The 9,578-nt window shown below is 31.9% G+C and overlaps 1 protein-coding gene across 5 annotated transcripts in view; it reads right to left on the reverse strand.

The window, feature by feature from the left end:
* Positions 1–9,105, reverse strand: part of Nmdar2 (NMDA receptor 2) — a 171,112-nt gene extending 162,007 nt beyond the window's left edge. For 4 of the 5 annotated variants that reach the window (XM_067355737.1, XM_067355735.1, XM_067355736.1 and 1 more), the window contains exons 1-3: positions 8,616–9,105; positions 8,308–8,346; positions 4,825–4,911 (exon numbers count right to left, since the gene is read on the reverse strand). The gene's annotated coding sequence lies outside the window, so the exon portion shown is untranslated. The remainder of the gene's footprint in view (positions 1–4,824; positions 4,912–8,307; positions 8,347–8,615) is intronic. The other variant, XM_067355732.1, reaches the window with a different exon arrangement.
* Positions 9,106–9,578: the final 473 nt, after the last annotated feature.

Here is a 9,578-nt window from a genome sequence, read left to right on the forward strand (position 1 = left end):
CCCGGTCTTGCGCGGCGTTAACTAATTTCGTATCCGAATCATATCACCGTGGAATTAAATCGATTCGTTTAATTTTCAATTTATCTGCAAAACTCAATACGTTTGCAATAGCAGCATTTGAATTATATGCGAAGAATTTTCTCATTTTGCCCTAACACTTTGCAGGCAGGATATTGTGTTGCGGCGGAAATTTGTAAAATACGCGCACAAATCTCGTGAATTTTCTGCGAGTTCTTCATCCTTCATCTTTTATTCACCTAACTCAATCCTCTCGTTGAACCTTGTAAGTGTAACAATGGCGTTTATAATACTGCTGCTTTTATAGAGATTATTTGATTATTTTATCGGTGAATGTTCCCGCGAATATACGAAAAGGACAAAGTTTATTTATACAGCCGGATATAAATGCGTAAATAGAGGTGATTTGGCCGGCAAGTTTTAGTGAAGCCCTCATTAGTAGTGAATCATATTTTTCACTTGTACTCACAGCGGTATAAACTTATTATACGAAAATAATTCCATAATAAATAAAATAATTAAATACATAGCATTAACCTAAATTAAATGTAGTTAAAAGTTAACAGCTATACACACCATTTATTACGGTTATTTCTGCTCTTTGTCTGGATATATTTTAAATGCGATCAAAATACATCTCACTAGATAAATTATAATTGATGAAGATAAATGAAGATAAATTTCGTTCTCTCTACAAAAATTTGAAAAAATTTGCGTAGCTTTATAAAACTTCAAAATTTTAAGATTTAATAGAGAACTCACTAAATTCTCGCGCTACGCGATTCAACTGATATCATTCCCATTATGTACGGCTGGCAATAAAATAATTTTTTGTTAAAATAATTATTAATCTTCTGATTACCCTTACGGAATTGAATGCAAATCGCAAGATAAAAATTTATACGATAGTATGGTAATGTCGACTATTAAACATTTTAGCATTTGCGTCATTAATGGAAAAGAAACGAGAAGCGAATGAAAAACGTTTACGAATCGAGAGCAATTTCACACCTATTTTGGACAGTACGTTCTTTACGGACTCGCCTCCGCGTAAGCGGAATCGTGACGTAGAAAAGGGCGTGGTCCCTTCTATCCTTCTATTTCAGACCGTGAACCACATCGCTTTCGAATGCAGACTATGAATAGCTTTCGGCAATCGATACGAAATCCATTGCAATCAGTATATAACAAATCAATGTGTTTGACATGTTTATTGTTAACATGTTTGTTTATTTATGGGCTACTTTGTTGGCAGAGTGAAAACCAGTCGGCAACTAAGTTAGCTGATGGTTATATTGTTGCCAGTGACCGTTAGATTTAGTTACAAACATGAAATCGTGAACTCTACGCAATGGATTCTGCGATGCTATCGATTTAACCGCTTGTACCGGAAATTAGCTACCTTCAATACTAAAGTTACTATGCTTTCAATCCCATTATATCTAGCAACGTCTAGGACATTAAAAAAAAACTTTTCTAAAACAAGTTATCCATATAAAGAGAGATATCTTTTTTCTTCATTTCTTATTAGGCATTTTTGCAAATATAGCAAGAAATGCATTGTAAAACTCAAAATATTTTTTTAAAGCAAATATAAATTAGTATTGCAGCATTTAGAAGTTATGTGAGCATTGAAAAAAAATATTTATGCTCTTTTATACGAGCATTATAAGCATAATATTATTTATCTGAAAATAATTAATAGATTTTTTCATCAGTTTCACTTTTGTTCTCCATTTACTGTCGAGACAAAATTTGCAGTAAAAGACATGTTTTTCAATTTATATCGCTCCCCAGAGAACTCACTTCACAAAACTTTATTCATGAAAAACTCGCCTATCGCGTTACAAACTATGTTATGCAATATTTTTCTAGAGAACGAAACTGACAAAATTAATTTTTGCAGTTATGTGTTCATCACATTGGAATTTTTTCCAGAACTACGTAATGATACCAATAACAAAACTCGTATAATATATATATCATGAATCAAATATAGGATCAAAGTTACGGTAGCATTAAAAAGCCCGATTACCGCAGTAATAATTAATATACATATTTAAAATTCCTGAGAGAAAGAGAGAGAGAGAGAGAAAGAAAGAGACTCGATTATAATTATCCATTAAATTATCGCGTGTCTACAGTACTCACAATTAATTTTCCAATTAACCCAGTTCTTTATTTTAAAATATTTAGTATGGCATTTTTTAATTTCTATAAAATCGTGTTGCAGGTTTAATACAGAAAAGATATAAAATACCAAAAAAAAGAAAAGAAAATTGAAAATGTAGTTGTACATAAATATACATATTTTTATGCTTCTACTTTGTATATGTTTTAGAAAAAAAGTGTAAAAGTTAGTTTAAAATGTAAGTTTCTTAACAAAATATATTTTAAACTAAATATATAATTATTTATGAAACAGTAGAGCAAAAAAAATAGAAAAATAAAACATGTACAAAGAAATGTTCGAATTATGGACACATCGTCACATAATAATGCTCTCATTTTCCTTCCTTTTTGATTATTTATATTCTTTTTTACAAATACAAATTTCTATTTGTGTTAATAATCTTCAATTTAAGATAGATAGTAAACTTCAGAGAGAAAAAAGTAGGTATATTAATTTAGCAATCTTCATCAAAATGATAAAAATTTGTTTTGTCATCAAAAAGAATCGCGGAAAAGCGAAAGAAAATAGCACAGTCTTCATTTATATAATGCAACTATGTTTTGACGACTGCGAAACAGAGTTGTCTAAAAATAGAAAATAATGTGTCAGATTTACTAAGAGAAAAATGACTGTTTCGCAGAATGACGTATTTTAATGTCTTGAGCAATAACACCTATCCGTACATAAAAGAAAAGTATATCTAATGAAGCAAAGAATGAGTATGCAATTCTACGCGTGCGACGCAGAGTTTATATCGCGCTGAATCCGCAATGAAAATTACGTAGCTGTAGTTCGCGCAGGAGAATGTGATGTTATCATAAAAATGAATGATACGAAAAGAATACGTGGATGTGAGATACAGGAATATACTTAAGAAAAATTGAAAAGTTTCCTGCCAGATATAAACTGGTGCATTAATGACGTTTCTCTCGTGGAAATTTTTATAATACTCTTTTTCAATATTCTTTAACTTTTAATTCTTTGATATGTAAAAATAAACTTTCAGAACATATTAGCTAAAATAAAAGTATCTTGAAAAATTTGCAAAGCACAATTTTTTTCAATCTTTTGTACAAAAAATATTATTCTGTAATAAGAACTTAAATAAAAAATATTTGATGTTTAATTAATTAATTTTGTACTAGCGTGAAATTCGAATAAACGATGTAATAATTGCTCGTGCATCACTTAATAAAGCAAAATATACTGTATAATAAAACAAAAGGTAGAGTATAAAAATGAAGAGTATGAAATGTATGCAGAGAAATGTTCGGATTGCTGTGTGCATTACGGAATTTCCATCCATCGTTAATGCTTGCATTTATAAATACATATGTAACCGAAATCATGAGTAACGGATTTTCATGACTAGTATTCCATGTTACTAATATATGTATGTATGTCACGTCACAAGTTCCGAACGAAATGCTCTGATCATATGATTTACACTAATAACTTTGGCGAAAATAAATGTACTATTTCAATCTGTTACGACTCATTGCAACTTTCCTTACAAGGCATTTATGCACGATATGACTGTTCTTGCTACTTTCTTCTTAATTATAAAAAATTGCTATTATAAATAGCTCTTAATAATCTGTTAATATAATATATTCAAAAATATAATAAAAAAGGTGTTAAAAATATTGAATATACACATATCATTAAATAAAATTTAAATGGAATTATATACTATATCATTAATTATTATTTTAATAAAAGGGAAATAAAATATTAAAATTAATTTAAATATCTAATTTTAGAATTGTTTGAATAACAGATCCAATATAAATTCATATTATTAAACCTTATTTCAGCAACCTATTTTTCAAATAAAGATCGTCGTTTTAAAAATAATAAAAGTTTGTAAAAAATAGTAAAAGTTTCTAAGGAAACACTTTTTAGAAATAATAAAATAAAAAGTTATACGAAAATATTAAATATAATACAGGTAGAACTTGTTTATGTTATGATTAAAATCATAAAATGTACAAGTTTATTTCAAAGGCTAATCTCTGTTTATATTTTAGTAATAAGCCAAAGGATCCATGTCACTTGCATTAGGTGAATCATATGAGTTAAGTGAAATCGTCTAATCCTTTCTGAATCTAATGAGAACCATGAAAGACCACGAGTATCAACGTACGCCACACTAGCCGCAAGTCTACCATCGACACTTACAACTCTAACTAAACGGCGTACACTAAAAGCAGGAGAGCATCACTCTGCTTGCGACTGTGCGATTTACGAGCCAGCGAGCGACCACGAACTCGCCGCATTTTCCAATCCCACGGACGTCAAACTTTAATGAAGTTTGCTGAGCCTCCAGTCACGTACGATTTACAGAAGATCTGACACGTCACAGTTTTCGACTATCCTCACAGCCGAACAGCGCAGTAATAAAGTACGCAGAAATGAGATAGAGATATTACGTGAGGAAAATTTTTCTTTCGAAGAATTAAAAAGGACGAAACAGTCAATCATATTCTCTTTAAATATAAATTGTATGAAAATATTTTGTATCAATATTGTATATATAGAAGAAAATAAGACAAATTTTATCAAAGCAAAGAAATATTGCACACACCTCATTAAATTCATAAAGGAAAATGTTTCAGAGAAGAAGCACTTACAATTTGCTGTTAACAGAAGATCCACAATCAAAGGTCCGCCTCCTCAGGACAGAGATTGGATAATGCAGAATCATGCGACTAAATGACCTGAAGAGAAAGATAAAGAAAGCAAATTAATCACAAATATAGACAGAGAAAGATATCAAGACCCAATTAAATGTATATAATTTGACTTAAAGAAACCTAGAATAAGTATAATGTGACAATAAGTGCATGCTTATGTCTGAGAGGAAGATAGACCAAATAAAAAAAATAAGCTTTACAGCCGTTTCAAGTCGAGACATATATTGCACCGTTTTTCTATGGAGGCAGGCGTGTTTATATGGCGACACATACGACCGCCTCTGCAGAGACATTACTCGAGGGTGAAAAGCTCTTCGCAGGAACGTTTCCGCGATCTCTTCTTGCTTATCTCCGCTAAAACGATCGCCATTTGACGATACCATTTGCACAGCTTTGCGGTACTGCTATTGAAAATTTCTCACCGCACATACATTATCGAAATATCTTACGTATGTAGTTCTTTCGCAATCTAATATTGTACTATCATATGCAAACTATCATATGCTATCTTTTAGATTCTTGACTATTCCAATATTTCTTTTTTCTTAATTTGAAAACGGCAAAAGTATTTTTTATCTTTTTATTTATATGCGATTTAAAAAAAACTTTAAACATAAAGTTTTTACCTTCCACTTGTAAAAAGAGCACGTAAAGTTGAATCAAATTTCATTGTTATCTCGTTTGTGCGATATTGAGTGGTTTTCTCACTTGTGCTTACTTTGAGAAAACAAATCATGTTTTTTTAATCGGTTCTCGTGTAATTTATAGCAAAGTTTTAATCTTTTAATTAACACCTACTTACTTTCTAGGTTAACAAACGAGCATTCGAATGACCACAAAAGAAATAAAGTAAATCTATCGTTTGGCGCACTAATGGTGAGCAATGGTCGGTTCCAATAATGGATAATAATTATCGCTTGGATTACGCTCCCATTAAATTCGACAATTTGATTAAATTGATCCGTGGTGCGCATGAGAAAATCGTTAAAAAATTTCACATTAAATGGAATGGAATTAAAACTGTGTAACATAGGATTCAGAATATACTTTGTGGTCCTAACAATTGTATGAATTCTGATTAAACACGATAATAATCTATTAATATTACGTATATATAACATTTATGTTTTAATAATTAATATTATCGTAAATGCTGTTTAAAAATATATTGTATAGTATTCCTATAACAATTGAAACTTTTCGTATTACTTTATAAGAAAAAACATTGTATCAGAATGATGGATCACTTGAATGTTAAAACATTTAAATAGCGAAAATTGAATGATAAAATATTCAAAAACTCGGAAAATGTCTCAGCCACCTACATGTTCACAGAAAAGATTTCACATTGAATATCATCTCAGTACATATACAAAACTATTTTTATTCGTCTAATATATTTTAATTGCCGCCAAAACGTTTGGCGTATTAAGTCAGCAATAGAATGAAGAGGTGAAGCTCAATAGTTAAAATAGAATTGTGTATATCGATGAGTCATATTGATAAGGTTCTATTTATGTGCGAATATATTCCGTCGTCAATTAAATTCAAAATTGCTGGTCTATGCTCAGTGATAAGAATTTTGCAACAATTGTCAAAGTTATTAATAACGTCATGTACTGACGGTGATAATTGATAGTCATTTGTCATATGCCTGCACATGTCAGTTATTCGTCTAACGCATTGAGAACTGGGCATTGAATTGGCTCGATCATGGACGATGTTCGAAATACAAATCGGGGTTCGATTGTGTTCACTTCAATCACTGAATTCCGATCCAAGTGTTCTATTACCGGAACTTCCATCGTGAGCACGCTGACGTAAATAAAAAATCGCAATTAATCGATCCTCTGGCACGGTTTCGAATTTTTGGATTTGTGAGGATCTGGGGAAATTGGGTGGGCTCTCTATTTTTATGACATGCCAAACGCAAATCTGTCAAACAGCATTTTTGCTTTTTTTTCTTCCTTTGTCGCTGTCATCTAAACTGTTCTTAGCAATTTATTTCACGACAGTTCAATAAGTTCCCTTAATAATTCTTCAAACCGTTTCATAGCACGTGCTGCATGAATTGATGGAAGTTAATTCGCTTCTTTTATTATTTCTTTCTATCTCTTACCGATTAATTTATTATGTACTATATTCTATTTTTTTTTAATTAACTTTCTTTGGCATCAAACAATGCAATAAAAATTTATATATATGTATGTATGTGTGTGTGTATATATGTGTTAATAAAGGTGGCAGCTTCCTACTCTTGAAATTCCCTACATCATTAGACTAATAAGGATATGGCGGAAAATTAAATTTGAGAGCAACGAAATTAGAGGACAAAAGCGAAATGAGCGAAGAAAAGTAGGTGATACGAATCCATATATGTATTACAAGTGAATCTATAAGCTAAAATCTAACTCATTTCTCGACGACAGCAAAAATAATAAACAAACAGACAACGGTAACACTATAATAAATTGTCCAATTTTTTAAGATCGATAAAATCTAAGTAATTTATTGTACCAATTTGTCTCCTTTGTCGATCAGCTGAAGTGCTCCTTGACAAATGTTACGTTATACGAAAACTGGTTATATGTTAGACGAAATATGATTTTAGTTTTTTCACTGTTTCCAGATAATCCTCGAGATTTCGCAGTGAAATAAATAACCCAGAAGTTTAAGAATTCTCAGAAAGATAAACCAAAACTCGACAAATATTTAATTAAAAATATTGGTTATTGTTATCAAATGGTGATTTCTTTTTCTAGGTCGCTAATTTACATGTATCCATTATGCGCCGTCTGTTCGTACATTTATCCCCGAAACTTTTAATCGGACTCGGCTTATACACCTAAACGAAGGAAAATATAACTCGCGTTCATTAATTAACTACGGTCACAAGATAAGTGAAAACAAATATTTAGACTACACGGAATATCGTGTACGCGATGATAAGAAGTGTATTCAGTGGGAATAATAAATAGCTACTTATAATTCTACCAGCCAAATCTGCAGATGAGCGAAAGGGATGTAAATGACGTTGTATGTAACCTCGTTGCTTGAGATAAATGTCTTTCGGCCGTACAACCATGAAAATTGTGTTAACCTTTATCTGAGTAATCCATTTTTTAAACACAAGTGAGCTATTCTTTTCTTAGAAAAGCTGGCATTATATAAAGATATTGAACATATTCATTTCTTTACAATAAAATATTGCAAAAATTTTTTTATATTTTAGCAAGTAACTGCAATTTATTTACTAAGTAATTCAACAAAATTGAGACCTAACTTTTGCCACATTTTTTATTTTTTTCAGAATGTAGTACATGATACGATTAGTTTGTAAGACAGATTGTATATTGTATATTTTATTTTTAAATATATTCTTTTAATAAGATTAAAATAAAATTAATTGGATCCACTTACCGGCACGATGCGCAGCAGCGGAGTTGTTCATATGTTGATCTGTAACATATAAAATTTATTCAAATTATTGCAGCGTTTAAAATAATTATTTGAAAAATAATTATAACGGACATTAAACTTTTACTCATCCTGCTCTTTAATAAAAATATCTAACAAAAAAATGATATGTTTATACCTAATAACTTTAAATATTAAAAAATGCAACTTTTTTACTGAATATTTCAAAGTTTCTTCGTGCGTTAAATCACATAATATTTTATGTGCAATATATTGTGTGAATAACAAATAATAAATAAATAATTAATTACCTAAACGTTGTTCCGCCGGTGCCTGATGCTCCTCCTGAGCCTCCTCCTCCTCCTTTCAGTTTTCGCAGTCTAAGGAATTCACTCACGTTCGCGTCGCGAATACGAAAATCGCCCGATTTTTTAAACGACATTCCCGACGCGTACTTTGTCAGTTTGAGACAAAGATGTAACTGGAATATTCGCACGGAATACACGTTCGACACTCGCCGCAATAGGTGACGACGTTAAAAGGATGAGGTGGAAAACTGTGGAAAGTGGTAAAGGTATTATTGAAGAAGATAACGCGCCGATACAGAATCATTTGCCCCGTACAAGTGCCGCCGTGCGAATAATAGTAGGACAATAGCAAGCACAAGGTCGCGCCGATTCCGACTTAAAGGAATGCGAGGAGTAGGGAGAAACAGTGTTTATGTCAATACATGGCGCGCGCGCGAGAGAGAGAGAAAGGAAATATAAAGTGCGCATACCAAGCATGACGACAACAACCCCACCACACGCTGCAAGTGTTTTCGATCTTAAAAGCATTGAAGCAAAAGATTAAATCGAGTTAAAATCGAGTTTTAACTCGATTTTGATAAATGTTCGATAAATGCCCTAATGTTAAGAATTTCGAGGGCGACTTGCAGCATTTGATGGGGTTGTTTTCGTCGCCCTTAGCCTGCGTTATTCATATCCCTCCCCTCTCTTCCTCTTGCGCTATGTATCGGCATGCACATTATTGCAGCCTACTTTCCGTTTTCTTCCAAATCGGAATCGGTGTGACTTTGTTCTTGATATGTTTATTACACTCTTATTATTCACACCGTGGCCCCTCATACAGCGACAGATCGTTCCGCGTATCGGCATCTCTCCAATAGTACTATCATTATTTTCCGTAGTTTTTGATCTCGCCCTTTCCATCGTTACTTGTTACAGACGCGGCAGAGTATCGAATGTGTAATCCGTGTGAGTATTACTTTTGTT

The sequence above is a fragment of the Linepithema humile genome, chromosome 5, assembly GCF_040581485.1.
Source record: "Linepithema humile isolate Giens D197 chromosome 5, Lhum_UNIL_v1.0, whole genome shotgun sequence".
In the NCBI taxonomy this organism is placed as follows: Eukaryota; Metazoa; Arthropoda; class Insecta; order Hymenoptera; family Formicidae; genus Linepithema; species Linepithema humile.